A 23054-nucleotide genomic window follows, 5' to 3' on the forward strand; every position below is an offset into this window, starting at 1 on the left:
AAACGATATTTAGCGGAATTATCACTATTTTTTACCCAATTTTTTCCCAAATTTTTTTTCTATTTTTTGTATTCACCCAAATGTATTGTAAACACGTGTTTTAGATGTAAAATAATGTGAACTTAACTTTAAAAATATAAAAAGTATGATTAGTTTAATAGAAATGACTTAAGACGATATTTAGCGGATTCATCACCTGTATTTCAAAATTTTTTTACGACCTTTTATATTCACCCAAATGTATTGTAAAGACGTGTTTTAGATGTAAAATAATGTGAACTTAACGATAAAAATATAAAAAGTATGATTAGTTCAATACAAATGACTTTAAACGATATTTAGCGGAATTATCACCATTTTTTACCAAATTTTTTTTCTATTTTTTGTATTCACCCAAATGTATTGTAAATACGTTTTTTAGATGTAAAATAATGTGAACTTAACGATAAAAATATAAAAAGTATGATTAGTTCAATACAAATGACTTTAAACGATATTTAGCGGAATTATCACCATTTTTTACCAAATTTTTTTTCTATTTTTTGTATTCACCCAAATGTATTGTAAACACGTTTTTTAGATGTAAAATAATGTGAACTTAACGATAAAAATATAAAAAGTATGATTAGTTTAATAGAAATGACTTAAGACGATATTTAGCGGATTCATCACCTGTATTTCAAAATTTTTTTACGACCTTTTATATTCACCCAAATGTATTGTAAAGACGTGTTTTAGATGTAAAATAATGTGAACTTAACGATAAAAACATAAAAAGTATGATTAGTTCAATATAAATGACTTTAAACGATATTTAGCGGAATTATCACCATTTTTTACCCAATTTTTTCCCAAATTTTTTTTCTATTTTTTGTATTCACCCAAATGTATTGTAAACACGTGTTTTAGATGTAAAATAATGTGAACTTAACGTTAAAAATATAAAAAGTATGATTAGTTTAATAGAAATGACTTAAGACGATATTTAGCGGATTCATCACCTGTATTTCAAAATTTTTTTACGACCTTTTATATTCACCCAAATGTATTGTAAAGACGTGTTTTAGATGTAAAATAATGTGAACTTAACGATAAAAATATAAAAAGTATGATTAGTTCAATACAAATGACTTTAAACGATATTTAGCGGAATTATCACCATTTTTTACCAAATTTTTTTTCTATTTTTTGTATTCACCCAAATGTATTGTAAATACGTTTTTTAGATGTAAAATAATGTGAACTTAACGATAAAAATATAAAAAGTATGATTAGTTCAATACAAATGACTTTAAACGATATTTAGCGGAATTATCACCATTTTTTACCAAATTTTTTTTCTATTTTTTGTATTCACCCAAATGTATTGTAAACACGTTTTTTAGATGTAAAATAATGTGAACTTAACGATAAAAATATAAAAAGTATGATTAGTTTAATAGAAATGACTTAAGACGATATTTAGCGGATTCATCACCTGTATTTCAAAATTTTTTTACGACCTTTTATATTCACCCAAATGTATTGTAAAGACGTGTTTTAGATGTAAAATAATGTGAACTTAACGAGAAAAATATAAAAAGTATGATTAGTTCAATACAAATGACTTTAAACGATATTTAGCGGAATTATCACCATTTTTTACCCAATTTTTTCCCAAATTTTTTTTCTATTTTTTGTATTCACCCAAATGTATTGTAAACACGTGTTTTAGATGTAAAATAATGTGAACTTAACGTTAAAAATATAAAAAGTATGATTAGTTTAATAGAAATGACTTAAGACGATATTTAGCGGATTCATCACCTGTATTTCAAAATTTTTTTACGACCTTTTATATTCACCCAAATGTATTGTAAAGACGTGTTTTAGATGTAAAATAATGTGAACTTAACGATAAAAATATAAAAAGTATGATTAGTTCAATACAAATGACTTTAAACGATATTTAGCGGAATTATCACCATTTTTTACCAAATTTTTTCCCAAATTTTTTATCTATTTTTTGTATTCACCCAAATGTATTGTAAATACGTGTTTTAGATGTAAAATAATGTGAACTTAACGATAAAAATATAAAAAGTATGATTAGTTCAATACAAATGACTTTAAACGATATTTAGCGGAATTATCACTATTTTTTACCCAATTTTTTCCCAAATTTTTTTTCTATTTTTTGTATTCACCCAAATGTATTGTAAACACGTGTTTTAGATGTAAAATAATGTGAACTTAACTTTAAAAATATAAAAAGTATGATTAGTTTAATAGAAATGACTTAAGACGATATTTAGCGGATTCATCACCTGTATTTCAAAATTTTTTTACGACCTTTTATATTCACCCAAATGTATTGTAAAGACGTGTTTTAGATGTAAAATAATGTGAACTTAACGATAAAAATATAAAAAGTATGATTAGTTCAATACAAATGACTTTAAACGATATTTAGCGGAATTATCTCCATTTTTTACCAAATTTTTTTTCTATTTTTTGTATTCACCCAAATGTATTGTAAATACGTGTTTTAGATGTAAAATAATGTGAACTTAACGATAAAAATATAAAAAGTATGATTAGTTCAATACAAATGACTTTAAACGATATTTAGCGGAATTATCACCATTTTTTACCAAATTTTTTTTCTATTTTTTGTATTCACCCAAATGTATTGTAAACACGTGTTTTAGATGTAAAATAATGTGAACTTAACGTTAAAAATATAAAAAGTATGATTAGTTTAATAGAAATGACTTAAGACGATATTTAGCGGATTCATCACCTGTATTTCAAAATTTTTTTACGACCTTTTATATTCACCCAAATGTATTGTAAAGACGTGTTTTAGATGTAAAATTATGTGAACTTAACGATAAAAATATAAAAAGTATGATTAGTTCAATACAAATGACTTTAAACGATATTTAGCGGAATTATCACCATTTTTTACCAAATTTTTTTTCTATTTTTTGTATTCACCCAAATGTATTGTAAATACGTGTTTTAGATGTAAAATAATGTGAACTTAACGATAAAAATATAAAAAGTATGATTAGTTCAATACAAATGACTTTAAACGATATTTAGCGGAATTATCACCATTTTTTACCAAATTTTTTCCCAAATTTTTTTTCTATTTTTTGTATTCACCCAAATGTATTGTAAATACGTGTTTTAGATGTAAAATAATGTGAACTTAACGATAAAAATATAAAAAGTATGATTAGTTCAATACAAATGACTTTAAACGATATTTAGCGGAATTATCACCATTTTTTACCAAATTTTTTTTCTATTTTTTGTATTCACCCAAATGTATTGTTAACACGTGTTTTAGATGTAAAATAATGTGACTTTAACGTTAAAAATATGATTAGTTTAATAGAAATGACTTAAGACGATATTTAGCGGATTCATCACCTGTATTTCAAAATTTTTTTACGACCTTTTATATTCACCCAAATGTATTGTAAAGACGTGTTTTAGATGTAAAATAATGCGAACTTAACGATAAAAATATAAAAAGTATGATTAGTTCAATACAAATGACTTTAAACGATATTTAGCGGAATTATCACCATTTTTTACCAAATTTTTTTTCTATTTTTTGTATTCACCCAAATGTATTGTAAACACGTTTTTTAGATGTAAAATAATGTGAACTTAACGATAAAAATATAAAAAGTATGATTAGTTCAATACAAATGACTTTAAACGATATTTAGCGGAATTATCACCATTTTTTACCCAATTTTTTACCAAATTTTTTTTCTATTTTTTGTATTCACCCAAATGTATTGTAAACACGTGTTTTAGATGTAAAATAATGTGAACTTAACGTTAAAAATATAAAAAGTATGATTAGTTTAATAGAAATGACTTAAGACGATATTTAGCGGATTCATCACCTGTATTTCAAAATTTTTTTACGACCTTTTATATTCACCCAAATGTGTTGTAAAGACGTGTTTTAGATGTAAAATAATGTGAACTTAACGATAAAAATATAAAAAGTATGATTAGTTCAATACAAATGACTTTAAACGATATTTAGCGGAATTATCACCATTTTTTACCCAATTTTTTCCCAAATTTTTTTTCTATTTTTTGTATTCACCCAAATGTATTGTAAACACGTGTTTTAGATGTAAAATAATGTGAACTTAACGTTAAAAATATAAAAAGTATGATTAGTTTAATAGAAATGACTTAAGACGATATTTAGCGGATTCATCACCTGTATTTCAAAATTTTTTTACTACCTTTTATATTCACCCAAATGTATTGTAAAGACGTGTTTTAGATGTAAAATAATGTGAACTTAACGATAAAAATATAAAAAGTATGATTAGTTCAATACAAATGACTTTAAACGATATTTAGCGGAATTATCACCATTTTTTACCCAATTTTTTCCCAATTTTTTTTTCTATTTTTTGTATTCACCCAAATGTATTGTAAACACGTGTTTTAGATGTAAAATAATGTGAACTTAACGTTAAAAATATAAAAAGTATGATTAGTTCAATACAAATGACTTTAAACGATATTTAGCGGAATTATCACCATTTTTTACCAAATTTTTTTTCTATTTTTTGTATTCACCCAAATGTATTGTAAACACGTTTTTTAGATGTAAAATAATGTGAACTTAACGATAAAAATATAAAAAGTATGATTAGTTTAATAGAAATGACTTAAGACGATATTTAGCGGATTCATCACCTGTATTTCAAAATTTTTTTACGACCTTTTATATTCACCCAAATGTATTGTAAAGACGTGTTTTAGATGTAAAATAATGTGAACTTAACGATAAAAACATAAAAAGTATGATTAGTTCAATATAAATGACTTTAAACGATATTTAGCGGAATTATCACCATTTTTTACCCAATTTTTTCCCAAATTTTTTTTCTATTTTTTGTATTCACCCAAATGTATTGTAAACACGTGTTTTAGATGTAAAATAATGTGAACTTAACGTTAAAAATATAAAAAGTATGATTAGTTTAATAGAAATGACTTAAGACGATATTTAGCGGATTCATCACCTGTATTTCAAAATTTTTTTACGACCTTTTATATTCACCCAAATGTATTGTAAAGACGTGTTTTAGATGTAAAATAATGTGAACTTAACGATAAAAATATAAAAAGTATGATTAGTTCAATACAAATGACTTTAAACGATATTTAGCGGAATTATCACCATTTTTTACCAAATTTTTTTTCTATTTTTTGTATTCACCCAAATGTATTGTAAATACGTTTTTTAGATGTAAAATAATGTGAACTTAACGATAAAAATATAAAAAGTATGATTAGTTCAATACAAATGACTTTAAACGATATTTAGCGGAATTATCACCATTTTTTACCAAATTTTTTTTCTATTTTTTGTATTCACCCAAATGTATTGTAAACACGTTTTTTAGATGTAAAATAATGTGAACTTAACGATAAAAATATAAAAAGTATGATTAGTTTAATAGAAATGACTTAAGACGATATTTAGCGGATTCATCACCTGTATTTCAAAATTTTTTTACGACCTTTTATATTCACCCAAATGTATTGTAAAGACGTGTTTTAGATGTAAAATAATGTGAACTTAACGAGAAAAATATAAAAAGTATGATTAGTTCAATACAAATGACTTTAAACGATATTTAGCGGAATTATCACCATTTTTTACCCAATTTTTTCCCAAATTTTTTTTCTATTTTTTGTATTCACCCAAATGTATTGTAAACACGTGTTTTAGATGTAAAATAATGTGAACTTAACGTTAAAAATATAAAAAGTATGATTAGTTTAATAGAAATGACTTAAGACGATATTTAGCGGATTCATCACCTGTATTTCAAAATTTTTTTACGACCTTTTATATTCACCCAAATGTATTGTAAAGACGTGTTTTAGATGTAAAATAATGTGAACTTAACGATAAAAATATAAAAAGTATGATTAGTTCAATACAAATGACTTTAAACGATATTTAGCGGAATTATCACCATTTTTTACCAAATTTTTTCCCAAATTTTTTATCTATTTTTTGTATTCACCCAAATGTATTGTAAATACGTGTTTTAGATGTAAAATAATGTGAACTTAACGATAAAAATATAAAAAGTATGATTAGTTCAATACAAATGACTTTAAACGATATTTAGCGGAATTATCACTATTTTTTACCCAATTTTTTCCCAAATTTTTTTTCTATTTTTTGTATTCACCCAAATGTATTGTAAACACGTGTTTTAGATGTAAAATAATGTGAACTTAACTTTAAAAATATAAAAAGTATGATTAGTTTAATAGAAATGACTTAAGACGATATTTAGCGGATTCATCACCTGTATTTCAAAATTTTTTTACGACCTTTTATATTCACCCAAATGTATTGTAAAGACGTGTTTTAGATGTAAAATAATGTGAACTTAACGATAAAAATATAAAAAGTATGATTAGTTCAATACAAATGACTTTAAACGATATTTAGCGGAATTATCTCCATTTTTTACCAAATTTTTTTTCTATTTTTTGTATTCACCCAAATGTATTGTAAATACGTGTTTTAGATGTAAAATAATGTGAACTTAACGATAAAAATATAAAAAGTATGATTAGTTCAATACAAATGACTTTAAACGATATTTAGCGGAATTATCACCATTTTTTACCAAATTTTTTTTCTATTTTTTGTATTCACCCAAATGTATTGTAAACACGTGTTTTAGATGTAAAATAATGTGAACTTAACGTTAAAAATATAAAAAGTATGATTAGTTTAATAGAAATGACTTAAGACGATATTTAGCGGATTCATCACCTGTATTTCAAAATTTTTTTACGACCTTTTATATTCACCCAAATGTATTGTAAAGACGTGTTTTAGATGTAAAATTATGTGAACTTAACGATAAAAATATAAAAAGTATGATTAGTTCAATACAAATGACTTTAAACGATATTTAGCGGAATTATCACCATTTTTTACCAAATTTTTTTTCTATTTTTTGTATTCACCCAAATGTATTGTAAATACGTGTTTTAGATGTAAAATAATGTGAACTTAACGATAAAAATATAAAAAGTATGATTAGTTCAATACAAATGACTTTAAACGATATTTAGCGGAATTATCACCATTTTTTACCAAATTTTTTCCCAAATTTTTTTTCTATTTTTTGTATTCACCCAAATGTATTGTAAATACGTGTTTTAGATGTAAAATAATGTGAACTTAACGATAAAAATATAAAAAGTATGATTAGTTCAATACAAATGACTTTAAACGATATTTAGCGGAATTATCACCATTTTTTACCAAATTTTTTTTCTATTTTTTGTATTCACCCAAATGTATTGTTAACACGTGTTTTAGATGTAAAATAATGTGACTTTAACGTTAAAAATATGATTAGTTTAATAGAAATGACTTAAGACGATATTTAGCGGATTCATCACCTGTATTTCAAAATTTTTTTACGACCTTTTATATTCACCCAAATGTATTGTAAAGACGTGTTTTAGATGTAAAATAATGCGAACTTAACGATAAAAATATAAAAAGTATGATTAGTTCAATACAAATGACTTTAAACGATATTTAGCGGAATTATCACCATTTTTTACCAAATTTTTTTTCTATTTTTTGTATTCACCCAAATGTATTGTAAACACGTTTTTTAGATGTAAAATAATGTGAACTTAACGATAAAAATATAAAAAGTATGATTAGTTCAATACAAATGACTTTAAACGATATTTAGCGGAATTATCACCATTTTTTACCCAATTTTTTACCAAATTTTTTTTCTATTTTTTGTATTCACCCAAATGTATTGTAAACACGTGTTTTAGATGTAAAATAATGTGAACTTAACGTTAAAAATATAAAAAGTATGATTAGTTTAATAGAAATGACTTAAGACGATATTTAGCGGATTCATCACCTGTATTTCAAAATTTTTTTACGACCTTTTATATTCACCCAAATGTGTTGTAAAGACGTGTTTTAGATGTAAAATAATGTGAACTTAACGATAAAAATATAAAAAGTATGATTAGTTCAATACAAATGACTTTAAACGATATTTAGCGGAATTATCACCATTTTTTACCAAATTTTTTTCTATTTTTTGTATTCACCCAAATGTATTGTAAACACGTGTTTTAGATGTAAAATAATGTGAACTTAACGTTAAAAATATAAAATGTATGATTAGTTTAATAGAAATGACTTAAGACGATATTTAGCGGATTCATCACCTGTATTTCAAAATTTTTTTACGACCTTTTATATTCACCCAAATGTATTGTAAAGACGTGTTTTAGATGTAAAATAATGTGAACTTAACGATAAAAATATAAAAAGTATGATTAGTTCAATACAAATGACTTTAAACGATATTTAGCGGAATTATCACCATTTTTTACCAAATTTTTTTTCTATTTTTTGTATTCACCCAAATGTATTGTAAACACGTTTTTTAGATGTAAAATAATGTGAACTTAACGATAAAAATATAAAAAGTATGATTAGTTTAATAGAAATGACTTAAGACGATATTTAGCGGATTCATCACCTGTATTTCAAAATTTTTTTACGACCTTTTATATTCACCCAAATGTATTGTAAAGACGTGTTTTAGATGTAAAATTATGTGAACTTAACGATAAAAATATAAAAAGTATGATTAGTTCAATACAAATGACTTTAAACGATATTTAGCGGAATTATCACCATTTTTTACCCAATTTTTTCCCAAATTTTTTTTCTATTTTTTGTATTCACCCAAATGTATTGTAAATACGTGTTTTAGATGTAAAATAATGTGAACTTAACGTTAAAAATATAAAAAGTATGATTAGTTTAATAGAAATGACTTAAGACGATATTTAGCCGATTCATCACCTGTATTTCAAAATTTTTTTACGACCTTTTATATTCACCCAAATGTATTGTAAAGACGTGTTTTAGATGTAAAATAATGTGAACTTAACGATAAAAATATAAAAAGTATGATTAGTTCAATACAAATGACTTTAAACGATATTTAGCGGAATTATCACCATTTTTTACCAAATTTTTTTTCTATTTTTTGTATTCACCCAAATGTATTGTAAATACGTTTTTTAGATGTAAAATAATGTGAACTTAACGATAAAAATATAAAAAGTATGATTAGTTCAATACAAATGACTTTAAACGATATTTAGCGGAATTATCACCATTTTTTACCAAATTTTTTTTCTATTTTTTGTATTCACCCAAATGTATTGTAAACACGTTTTTTAGATGTAAAATAATGTGAACTTAACGATAAAAATATAAAAAGTATGATTAGTTTAATAGAAATGACTTAAGACGATATTTAGCGGATTCATCACCTGTATTTCAAAATTTTTTTACGACCTTTTATATTCACCCAAATGTATTGTAAAGACGTGTTTTAGATGTAAAATAATGTGAACTTAACGATAAAAACATAAAAAGTATGATTAGTTCAATATAAATGACTTTAAACGATATTTAGCGGAATTATCACCATTTTTTACCCAATTTTTTCCCAAATTTTTTTTCTATTTTTTGTATTCACCCAAATGTATTGTAAACACGTGTTTTAGATGTAAAATAATGTGAACTTAACGTTAAAAATATAAAAAGTATGATTAGTTTAATAGAAATGACTTAAGACGATATTTAGCGGATTCATCACCTGTATTTCAAAATTTTTTTACGACCTTTTATATTCACCCAAATGTATTGTAAAGACGTGTTTTAGATGTAAAATAATGTGAACTTAACGATAAAAATATAAAAAGTATGATTAGTTCAATACAAATGACTTTAAACGATATTTAGCGGAATTATCACCATTTTTTACCAAATTTTTTTTCTATTTTTTGTATTCACCCAAATGTATTGTAAATACGTTTTTTAGATGTAAAATAATGTGAACTTAACGATAAAAATATAAAAAGTATGATTAGTTCAATACAAATGACTTTAAACGATATTTAGCGGAATTATCACCATTTTTTACCAAATTTTTTTTCTATTTTTTGTATTCACCCAAATGTATTGTAAACACGTTTTTTAGATGTAAAATAATGTGAACTTAACGATAAAAATATAAAAAGTATGATTAGTTTAATAGAAATGACTTAAGACGATATTTAGCGGATTCATCACCTGTATTTCAAAATTTTTTTACGACCTTTTATATTCACCCAAATGTATTGTAAAGACGTGTTTTAGATGTAAAATAATGTGAACTTAACGAGAAAAATATAAAAAGTATGATTAGTTCAATACAAATGACTTTAAACGATATTTAGCGGAATTATCACCATTTTTTACCCAATTTTTTCCCAAATTTTTTTTCTATTTTTTGTATTCACCCAAATGTATTGTAAACACGTGTTTTAGATGTAAAATAATGTGAACTTAACGTTAAAAATATAAAAAGTATGATTAGTTTAATAGAAATGACTTAAGACGATATTTAGCGGATTCATCACCTGTATTTCAAAATTTTTTTACGACCTTTTATATTCACCCAAATGTATTGTAAAGACGTGTTTTAGATGTAAAATAATGTGAACTTAACGATAAAAATATAAAAAGTATGATTAGTTCAATACAAATGACTTTAAACGATATTTAGCGGAATTATCACCATTTTTTACCAAATTTTTTCCCAAATTTTTTATCTATTTTTTGTATTCACCCAAATGTATTGTAAATACGTGTTTTAGATGTAAAATAATGTGAACTTAACGATAAAAATATAAAAAGTATGATTAGTTCAATACAAATGACTTTAAACGATATTTAGCGGAATTATCACTATTTTTTACCCAATTTTTTCCCAAATTTTTTTTCTATTTTTTGTATTCACCCAAATGTATTGTAAACACGTGTTTTAGATGTAAAATAATGTGAACTTAACTTTAAAAATATAAAAAGTATGATTAGTTTAATAGAAATGACTTAAGACGATATTTAGCGGATTCATCACCTGTATTTCAAAATTTTTTTACGACCTTTTATATTCACCCAAATGTATTGTAAAGACGTGTTTTAGATGTAAAATAATGTGAACTTAACGATAAAAATATAAAAAGTATGATTAGTTCAATACAAATGACTTTAAACGATATTTAGCGGAATTATCTCCATTTTTTACCAAATTTTTTTTCTATTTTTTGTATTCACCCAAATGTATTGTAAATACGTGTTTTAGATGTAAAATAATGTGAACTTAACGATAAAAATATAAAAAGTATGATTAGTTCAATACAAATGACTTTAAACGATATTTAGCGGAATTATCACCATTTTTTACCAAATTTTTTTTCTATTTTTTGTATTCACCCAAATGTATTGTAAACACGTGTTTTAGATGTAAAATAATGTGAACTTAACGTTAAAAATATAAAAAGTATGATTAGTTTAATAGAAATGAATTAAGACGATATTTAGCGGATTCATCACCTGTATTTCAAAATTTTTTTACGACCTTTTATATTCACCCAAATGTATTGTAAAGACGTGTTTTAGATGTAAAATTATGTGAACTTAACGATAAAAATATAAAAAGTATGATTAGTTCAATACAAATGACTTTAAACGATATTTAGCGGAATTATCACCATTTTTTACCAAATTTTTTTTCTATTTTTTGTATTCACCCAAATGTATTGTAAATACGTGTTTTAGATGTAAAATAATGTGAACTTAACGATAAAAATATAAAAAGTATGATTAGTTCAATACAAATGACTTTAAACGATATTTAGCGGAATTATCACCATTTTTTACCAAATTTTTTCCCAAATTTTTTTTCTATTTTTTGTATTCACCCAAATGTATTGTAAATACGTGTTTTAGATGTAAAATAATGTGAACTTAACGATAAAAATATAAAAAGTATGATTAGTTCAATACAAATGACTTTAAACGATATTTAGCGGAATTATCACCATTTTTTACCAAATTTTTTTTCTATTTTTTGTATTCACCCAAATGTATTGTTAACACGTGTTTTAGATGTAAAATAATGTGACTTTAACGTTAAAAATATGATTAGTTTAATAGAAATGACTTAAGACGATATTTAGCGGATTCATCACCTGTATTTCAAAATTTTTTTACGACCTTTTATATTCACCCAAATGTATTGTAAAGACGTGTTTTAGATGTAAAATAATGCGAACTTAACGATAAAAATATAAAAAGTATGATTAGTTCAATACAAATGACTTTAAACGATATTTAGCGGAATTATCACCATTTTTTACCAAATTTTTTTTCTATTTTTTGTATTCACCCAAATGTATTGTAAACACGTTTTTTAGATGTAAAATAATGTGAACTTAACGATAAAAATATAAAAAGTATGATTAGTTCAATACAAATGACTTTAAACGATATTTAGCGGAATTATCACCATTTTTTACCCAATTTTTTACCAAATTTTTTTTCTATTTTTTGTATTCACCCAAATGTATTGTAAACACGTGTTTTAGATGTAAAATAATGTGAACTTAACGTTAAAAATATAAAAAGTATGATTAGTTTAATAGAAATGACTTAAGACGATATTTAGCGGATTCATCACCTGTATTTCAAAATTTTTTTACGACCTTTTATATTCACCCAAATGTGTTGTAAAGACGTGTTTTAGATGTAAAATAATGTGAACTTAACGATAAAAATATAAAAAGTATGATTAGTTCAATACAAATGACTTTAAACGATATTTAGCGGAATTATCACCATTTTTTACCCAATTTTTTCCCAAATTTTTTTTCTATTTTTTGTATTCACCCAAATGTATTGTAAACACGTGTTTTAGATGTAAAATAATGTGAACTTAACGTTAAAAATATAAAAAGTATGATTAGTTTAATAGAAATGACTTAAGACGATATTTAGCGGATTCATCACCTGTATTTCAAAATTTTTTTACTACCTTTTATATTCACCCAAATGTATTGTAAAGACGTGTTTTAGATGTAAAATAATGTGAACTTAACGATAAAAATATAAAAAGTATGATTAGTTCAATACAAATGACTTTAAACGATATTTAGCGGAATTATCACCATTTTTTACCCAATTTTTTCCCAATTTTTTTTTCTATTTTTTGTATTCACCCAAATGTATTGTAAATACGTGTTTTAGATGTAAAATAATGTGAACTTCACGATAAAAATATAAAAAGTATGATTAGTTCAATACAAATGACTTTAAACGATATTTTGCGGAATTATCACCATTTTTTACCAAATTTTTTCCCAAATTTTTTTTCTATTTTTTGTATTCACCCAAATGTATTGTAAACACGTGTTTTAGATGTAAAATAATGTGAACTTAACGTTAAAAATATAAAAAGTATGATTAGTTTAATAGAAATGACTTTAAACGATATTTAGCGGAATTATCACCATTTTTTACCCAATTTTTTCCCAATTTTTTTTTCTATTTTTTGTATTCACCCAAATGTATTGTAAATACGTGTTTTAGATGTAAAATAATGTGAACTTCACGATAAAAATATAAAAAGTATGATTAGTTCAATACAAATGACTTTAAACGATATTTTGCGGAATTATCACCATTTTTTACCAAATTTTTTCCCAAATTTTTTTTCTATTTTTTGTATTCACCCAAATGTATTGTAAATACGTGTTTTAGATGTAAAATAATGTGAACTTAACGATAAAAATATAAAAAGTATGATTAGTTCAATACAAATGACTTTAAACGATATTTAGCGGAATTATCACCATTTTTTACCCAATTTTTTCCCAATTTTTTTTTCTATTTTTTGTATTCACCCAAATGTATTGTAAATACGTGTTTTAGATGTAAAATAATGTGAACTTCACGATAAAAATATAAAAAGTATGATTAGTTCAATACAAATGACTTTAAACGATATTTTGCGGAATTATCACCATTTTTTACCAAATTTTTTCCCAAATTTTTTTTCTATTTTTTGTATTCACCCAAATGTATTGTAAACACGTGTTTTAGATGTAAAATAATGTGAACTTAACGTTAAAAATATAAAAAGTATGATTAGTTTAATAGAAATGACTTAAGACGATATTTAGCGGATTCATCACCTGTATTTCAAAATTTTTTTACGACCTTTTATATTCACCCAAATGTATTGTAAAGACGTGTTTTAGATGTAAAATAATGTGAACTTAACGATAAAAATATAAAAAGTATGATTAGTTCAATACAAATGACTTTAAACGATATTTAGCGGAATTATCACTATTTTTTACCCAATTTTTTCCCAAATTTTTTTTCTATTTTTTGTATTCACCCAAATGTATTGTAAACACGTGTTTTAGATGTAAAATAATGTGAACTTAACTTTAAAAATATAAAAAGTATGATTAGTTTAATAGAAATGACTTAAGACGATATTTAGCGGATTCATCACCTGTATTTCAAAATTTTTTTACGACCTTATATATTCACCCAAATGTATTGTAAAGACGTGTTTTAGATGTAAAATAATGTGAACTTAACGATAAAAATATAAAAAGTATGATTAGTTCAATACAAATGACTTTAAACGATATTTAGCGGAATTATCTCCATTTTTTACCAAATTTTTTTTCTATTTTTTGTATTCACCCAAATGTATTGTAAATACGTGTTTTAGATGTAAAATAATGTGAACTTAACGATAAAAATATAAAAAGTATGATTAGTTCAATACAAATGACTTTAAACGATATTTAGCGGAATTATCACCATTTTTTACCAAATTTTTTTTTTATTTTTTGTATTCACCCAAATGTATTGTAAACACGTGTTTTAGATGTAAAATAATGTGAACTTAACGTTAAAAATATAAAAAGTATGATTAGTTTAATAGAAATGACTTAAGACGATATTTAGCGGATTCATCACCTGTATTTCAAAATTTTTTTACGACCTTTTATATTCACCCAAATGTATTGTAAAGACGTGTTTTAGATGTAAAATTATGTGAACTTAACGATAAAAATATAAAAAGTATGATTAGTTCAATACAAATGACTTTAAACGATATTTAGCGGAATTATCACCATTTTTTACCAAATTTTTTTTCTATTTTTTGTATTCACCCAAATGTATTGTAAATACGTGTTTTAGATGTAAAATAATGTGAACTTAACGATAAAAATATAAAAAGTATGATTAGTTCAATACAAATGACTTTAAACGATATTTAGCGGAATTATCACCATTTTTTACCAAATTTTTTCCCAAATTTTTTTTCTATTTTTTGTATTCACCCAAATGTATTGTAAATACGTGTTTTAGATGTAAAATAATGTGAACTTAACGATAAAAATATAAAAAGTATGATTAGTTCAATACAAATGACTTTAAACGATATTTAGCGGAATTATCACCATTTTTTACCAAATTTTTTTTCTATTTTTTGTATTCACCCAAATGTATTGTTAACACGTGTTTTAGATGTAAAATAATGTGACTTTAACGTTAAAAATATGATTAGTTTAATAGAAATGACTTAAGACGATATTTAGCGGATTCATCACCTGTATTTCAAAATTTTTTTACGACCTTTTATATTCACCCAAATGTATTGTAAAGACGTGTTTTAGATGTAAAATAATGCGAACTTAACGATAAAAATATAAAAAGTATGATTAGTTCAATACAAATGACTTTAAACGATATTTAGCGGAATTATCACCATTTTTTACCAAATTTTTTTTCTATTTTTTGTATTCACCCAAATGTATTGTAAACACGTTTTTTAGATGTAAAATAATGTGAACTTAACGATAAAAATATAAAAAGTATGATTAGTTCAATACAAATGACTTTAAACGATATTTAGCGGAATTATCACCATTTTTTACCCAATTTTTTACCAAATTTTTTTTCTATTTTTTGTATTCACCCAAATGTATTGTAAACACGTGTTTTAGATGTAAAATAATGTGAACTTAACGTTAAAAATATAAAAAGTATGATTAGTTTAATAGAAATGACTTAAGACGATATTTAGCGGATTCATCACCTGTATTTCAAAATTTTTTTACGACCTTTTATATTCACCCAAATGTGTTGTAAAGACGTGTTTTAGATGTAAAATAATGTGAACTTAACGATAAAAATATAAAAAGTATGATTAGTTCAATACAAATGACTTTAAACGATATTTAGCGGAATTATCACCATTTTTTACCCAATTTTTTCCCAAATTTTTTTTCTATTTTTTGTATTCACCCAAATGTATTGTAAACACGTGTTTTAGATGTAAAATAATGTGAACTTAACGTTAAAAATATAAAAAGTATGATTAGTTTAATAGAAATGACTTAAGACGATATTTAGCGGATTCATCACCTGTATTTCAAAATTTTTTTACTACCTTTTATATTCACCCAAATGTATTGTAAAGACGTGTTTTAGATGTAAAATAATGTGAACTTAACGATAAAAATATAAAAAGTATGATTAGTTCAATACAAATGACTTTAAACGATATTTAGCGGAATTATCACCATTTTTTACCCAATTTTTTCCCAATTTTTTTTTCTATTTTTTGTATTCACCCAAATGTATTGTAAATACGTGTTTTAGATGTAAAATAATGTGAACTTCACGATAAAAATATAAAAAGTATGATTAGTTCAATACAAATGACTTTAAACGATATTTTGCGGAATTATCACCATTTTTTACCAAATTTTTTCCCAAATTTTTTTTCTATTTTTTGTATTCACCCAAATGTATTGTAAACACGTGTTTTAGATGTAAAATAATGTGAACTTAACGTTAAAAATATAAAAAGTATGATTAGTTTAATAGAAATGACTTAAGACGATATTTAGCGGATTCATCACCTGTATTTCAAAATTTTTTTACGACCTTTTATATTCACCCAAATGTATTGTAAAGACGTGTTTTAGATGTAAAATAATGTGAACTTAACGATAAAAATATAAAAAGTATGATTAGTTCAATACAAATGACTTTAAACGATATTTAGCGGAATTATCACCATTTTTTACCAAATTTTTTTTCTATTTTTTGTATTCACCCAAATGTATTGCAAATACGTGTTTTAGATGTAAAATAATGTGAACTTAACGATAAAAATATAAAAAGTATGATTAGTTCAATACAAATGACTTTAAACGATATTTAGCGGAATTATCACCATTTTTTACCAAATTTTTTTTCTATTTTTTGTATTCACCCAAATGTATTGTAAACACGTGTTTTAGATGTAAAATAATGTGAACTTAACGTTAAAAATATAAAAAGTATGATTAGTTTAATAGAAATGACTTTAAACGATATTTAGCGGAATTATCACCATTTTTTACCCAATTTTTTCCCAATTTTTTTTTCTATTTTTTGTATTCACCCAAATGTATTGTAAATACGTGTTTTAGATGTAAAATAATGTGAACTTCACGATAAAAATATAAAAAGTATGATTAGTTCAATACAAATGACTTTAAACGATATTTTGCGGAATTATCACCATTTTTTACCAAATTTTTTCCCAAATTTTTTTTCTATTTTTTGTATTCACCCAAATGTATTGTAAATACGTGTTTTAGATGTAAAATAATGTGAACTTAACGATAAAAATATAAAAAGTATGATTAGTTCAATACAAATGACTTTAAACGATATTTAGCGGAATTATCACCATTTTTTACCCAATTTTTTCCCAATTTTTTTTTCTATTTTTTGTATTCACCCAAATGTATTGTAAATACGTGTTTTAGATGTAAAATAATGTGAACTTCACGATAAAAATATAAAAAGTATGATTAGTTCAATACAAATGACTTTAAACGATATTTTGCGGAATTATCACCATTTTTTACCAAATTTTTTCCCAAATTTTTTTTCTATTTTTTGTATTCACCCAAATGTATTGTAAACACGTGTTTTAGATGTAAAATAATGTGAACTTAACGTTAAAAATATAAAAAGTATGATTAGTTTAATAGAAATGACTTAAGACGATATTTAGCGGATTCATCACCTGTATTTCAAAATTTTTTTACGACCTTTTATATTCACCCAAATGTGTTGTAAAGACGTGTTTTAGATGTAAAATAATGTAAACTTAACGATAAAAATATAAAAAGTATGATTAGTTCAATACAAATGACTTTAAACGATATTTAGCGGAATTATCACCATTTTTTACCCAATTTTTTCCCAAATTTTTTTTCTATTTTTTGTATTCACCCAAATGTATTGTAAACACGTGTTTTAGATGTAAAATAATGTGAACTTAACGTTAAAAATATAAAAAGTATGATTAGTTTAATAGAAATGACTTAAGACGATATTTAGCGGATTCATCACCTGTATTTCAAAATTTTTTTACTACCTTTTATATTCACCCAAATGTATTGTAAAGACGTGTTTTAGATGTAAAATAATGTGAACTTAACGATAAAAATATAAAAAGTATGATTAGTTCAATACAAATGACTTTAAACGATATTTAGCGGAATTATCACCATTTTTTACCCAATTTTTTCCCAATTTTTTTTTCTATTTTTTGTATTCACCCAAATGTATTGTAAATACGTGTTTTAGATGTAAAATAATGTGAACTTCACGATAAAAATATAAAAAGTATGATTAGTTCAATACAAATGACTTTAAACGATATTTTGCGGAATTATCACCATTTTTTACCAAATTTTTTCCCAAATTTTTTTTCTATTTTTTGTATTCACCCAAATGTATTGTAAACACGTGTTTTAGATGTAAAATAATGTGAACTTAACGTTAAAAATATAAAAAGTATGATTAGTTTAATAGAAATGACTTAAGACGATATTTAGCGGATTCATCACCTGTATTTCAAAATTTTTTTACGACCTTTTATATTCACCCAAATGTATTGTAAAGACGTGTTTTAGATGTAAAATAATGTGAACTTAACGATAAAAATATAAAAAGTATGATTAGTTCAATACAAATGACTTTAAACGATATTTAGCGGAATTATCACCATTTTTTACCAAATTTTTTTTCTATTTTTTGTATTCACCCAAATGTATTGCAAATACGTGTTTTAGATGTAAAATAATGTGAACTTAACGATAAAAATATAAAAAGTATGATTAGTTCAATACAAATGACTTTAAACGATATTTAGCGGAATTATCACCATTTTTTACCAAATTTTTTTTCTATTTTTTGTATTCACCCAAATGTATTGTAAACACGTGTTTTAGATGTAAAATAATGTGAACTTAACGTTAAAAATATAAAAAGTATGATTAGTTTAATAGAAATGACTTTAAACGATATTTAGCGGAATTATCACCATTTTTTACCCAATTTTTTCCCAATTTTTTTTTCTATTTTTTGTATTCACCCAAATGTATTGTAAATACGTGTTTTAGATGTAAAATAATGTGAACTTCACGATAAAAATATAAAAAGTATGATTAGTTCAATACAAATGACTTTAAACGATATTTTGCGGAATTATCACCATTTTTTACCAAATTTTTTCCCAAATTTTTTTTCTATTTTTTGTATTCACCCAAATGTATTGTAAATACGTGTTTTAGATGTAAAATAATGTGAACTTAACGATAAAAATATAAAAAGTATGATTAGTTCAATACAAATGACTTTAAACGATATTTAGCGGAATTATCACCATTTTTTACCCAATTTTTTCCCAATTTTTTTTTCTATTTTTTGTATTCACCCAAATGTATTGTAAATACGTGTTTTAGATGTAAAATAATGTGAACTTCACGATAAAAATATAAAAAGTATGATTAGTTCAATACAAATGACTTTAAACGATATTTTGCGGAATTATCACCATTTTTTACCAAATTTTTTCCCAAATTTTTTTTCTATTTTTTGTATTCACCCAAATGTATTGTAAACACGTGTTTTAGATGTAAAATAATGTGAACTTAACGTTAAAAATATAAAAAGTATGATTAGTTTAATAGAAATGACTTAAGACGATATTTAGCGGATTCATCACCTGTATTTCAAAATTTTTTTACGACCTTTTATATTCACCCAAATGTATTGTAAAGACGTGTTTTAGATGTAAAATAATGTGAACTTAACGATAAAAATATAAAAAGTATGATTAGTTCAATACAAATGACTTTAAACGATATTTAGCGGAATTATCACCATTTTTTACCAAATTTTTTTTCTATTTTTTGTATTCACCCAAATGTATTGTAAATACGTGTTTTAGATGTAAAATAATGTGAACTTAACGATAAAAATATAAAAAGTATGATTAGTTCAATACAAATGACTTTAAACGATATTTAGCGGAATTATCACCATTTTTTACCAAATTTTTTTTCTATTTTTTGTATTCACCCAAATGTATTGTAAACACGTGTTTTAGATGTAAAATAATGTGAACTTAACGTTAAAAATATAAAAAGTATGATTAGTTTAATAGAAATGACTTAAGACGATATTTAGCGGATTCATCACCTGTATTTCAAAATTTTTTTACGACCTTTTATATTCACCCAAATGTATTGTAAAGACGTGTTTTAGATGTAAAATTATGTGAACTTAACGATAAAAATATAAAAAGTATGATTAGTTCAATACAAATGACTTTAAACGATATTTAGCGGAATTATCACCATTTTTTACCAAATTTTTTTTCTATTTTTTGTATTCACCCAAATGTATTGTAAATACGTGTATTAGATGTAAAATAATGTGAACTTAACGATAAAAATATAAAAAGTATGATTAGTTCAATACAAATGACTTTAAACGATATTTAGCGGAATTATCAAAATTTTTTACCAAATTTTTTTTCTATTTTTTGTATTCACCCAAATGTATTGTAAACACGTGTTTTAGATGTAAAATAATGTGAACTTAACGTTAAAAATATAAAAAGTATGATTAGTATAATAGAAATGACTTAAGACGATATTTAGCGGATTCATCACCTGTATTTCAAAATTTTTTTACGACCTTTTATATTCACCCAAATGTATTGTAAAGACGTGTTTTAGATGTAAAATAATGTGAACTTAACGATAAAAATATAAAAAGTATGATTAGTTCAATACAAATGACTTTAAACGATATTTAGCGGAATTATCACCATTTTTTACCAAATTTTTTCCCAAATTTTTTTTCTATTTTTTGTATTCACCCAAATGTATTGTAAATACGTGTTTTAGATGTAAAATAATGTGAACTTAACGATAAAAATATAAAAAGTATGATTAGTTCAATACAAATGACTTTAAACGATATTTAGCGGAATTATCACCATTTTTTACCAAATTTTTTTTCTATTTTTTGTATTCACCCAAATGTATTGTAAACACGTGTTTTAGATGTAAAATAATGTGAACTTAACGTTAAAAATATAAAAAGTATGATTAGTTTAATAGAAATGACTTAAGACGATATTTAGCGGATTCATCACCTGTATTTCAAAATTTTTTTACGACCTTTTATATTCACCCAAATGTATTGTAAAGACGTGTTTTAGATGTAAAATAATGTGAACTTAACGATAAAAATATAAAAAGTATGATTAGTTCAATACAAATGACTTTAAACGATATTTAGCGGAATTATCACCATTTTTTACCAAATTTTTTTTCTATTTTTTGTATTCACCCAAATGTATTGTAAATACGTGTTTTAGATGTAAAATAATGTGAACTTAACGATAAAAATATAAAAAGTATGATTAGTTCAATACAAATGACTTTAAACGATATTTAGCGGAATTATCACCATTTTTTACCAAATTTTTTTTCTATTTTTTGTATTCACCCAAATGTATTGTAAACACGTGTTTTAGATGTAAAATAATGTGAACTTAACGTTAAAAATATAAAAAGTATGATTAGTTTAATAGAAATGACTTAAGACGATATTTAGCGGATTCATCACCTGTATTTCAAAATTTTTTTACGACCTTTTATATTCACCCAAATGTATTGTAAAGACGTGTTTTAGATGTAAAATTATGTGAACTTAACGATAAAAATATAAAAAGTATGATTAGTTCAATACAAATGACTTTAAACGATATTTAGCGGAATTATCACCATTTTTTACCAAATTTTTTTTCTATTTTTTGTATTCACCCAAATGTATTGTAAATACGTGTATTAGATGTAAAATAATGTGAACTTAACGATAAAAATATAAAAAGTATGATTAGTTCAATACAAATGACTTTAAACGATATTTAGCGGAATTATCAAAATTTTTTACCAAATTTTTTTTCTATTTTTTGTATTCACCCAAATGTATTGTAAACACGTGTTTTAGATGTAAAATAATGTGAACTTAACGTTAAAAATATAAAAAGTATGATTAGTATAATAGAAATGACTTAAGACGATATTTAGCGGATTCATCACCTGTATTTCAAAATTTTTTTACGACCTTTTATATTCACCCAAATGTATTGTAAAGACGTGTTTTAGATGTAAAATAATGTGAACTTAACGATAAAAATATAAAAAGTATGATTAGTTCAATACAAATGACTTTAAACGATATTTAGCGGAATTATCACCATTTTTTACCAAATTTTTTCCCAAATTTTTTTTCTATTTTTTGTATTCACCCAAATGTATTGTAAATACGTGTTTTAGATGTAAAATAATGTGAACTTAACGATAAAAATATAAAAAGTATGATTAGTTCAATACAAATGACTTTAAACGATATTTAGCGGAATTATCACCATTTTTTACCAAATTTTTTTTCTATTTTTTGTATTCACCCAAATGTATTGTAAACACGTGTTTTAGATGTAAAATAATGTGAACTTAACGTTAAAAATATAAAAAGTATGATTAGTTTAATAGAAATGACTTAAGACGATATTTAGCGGATTCATCACCTGTATTTCAAAATTTTTTTACGACCTTTTATATTCACCCAAATGTATTGTAAAGACGTGTTTTAGATGTAAAATAATGTGAACTTAACGATAAAAATATAAAAAGTATGATTAGTT

The sequence above is a fragment of the Diuraphis noxia genome, unplaced genomic scaffold (assembly GCF_037042655.1).
Source record: "Diuraphis noxia isolate RWA-SAM2 unplaced genomic scaffold, SU_Dnox_SAM2 contig0008, whole genome shotgun sequence".
In the NCBI taxonomy this organism is placed as follows: Eukaryota; Metazoa; Arthropoda; class Insecta; order Hemiptera; family Aphididae; genus Diuraphis; species Diuraphis noxia.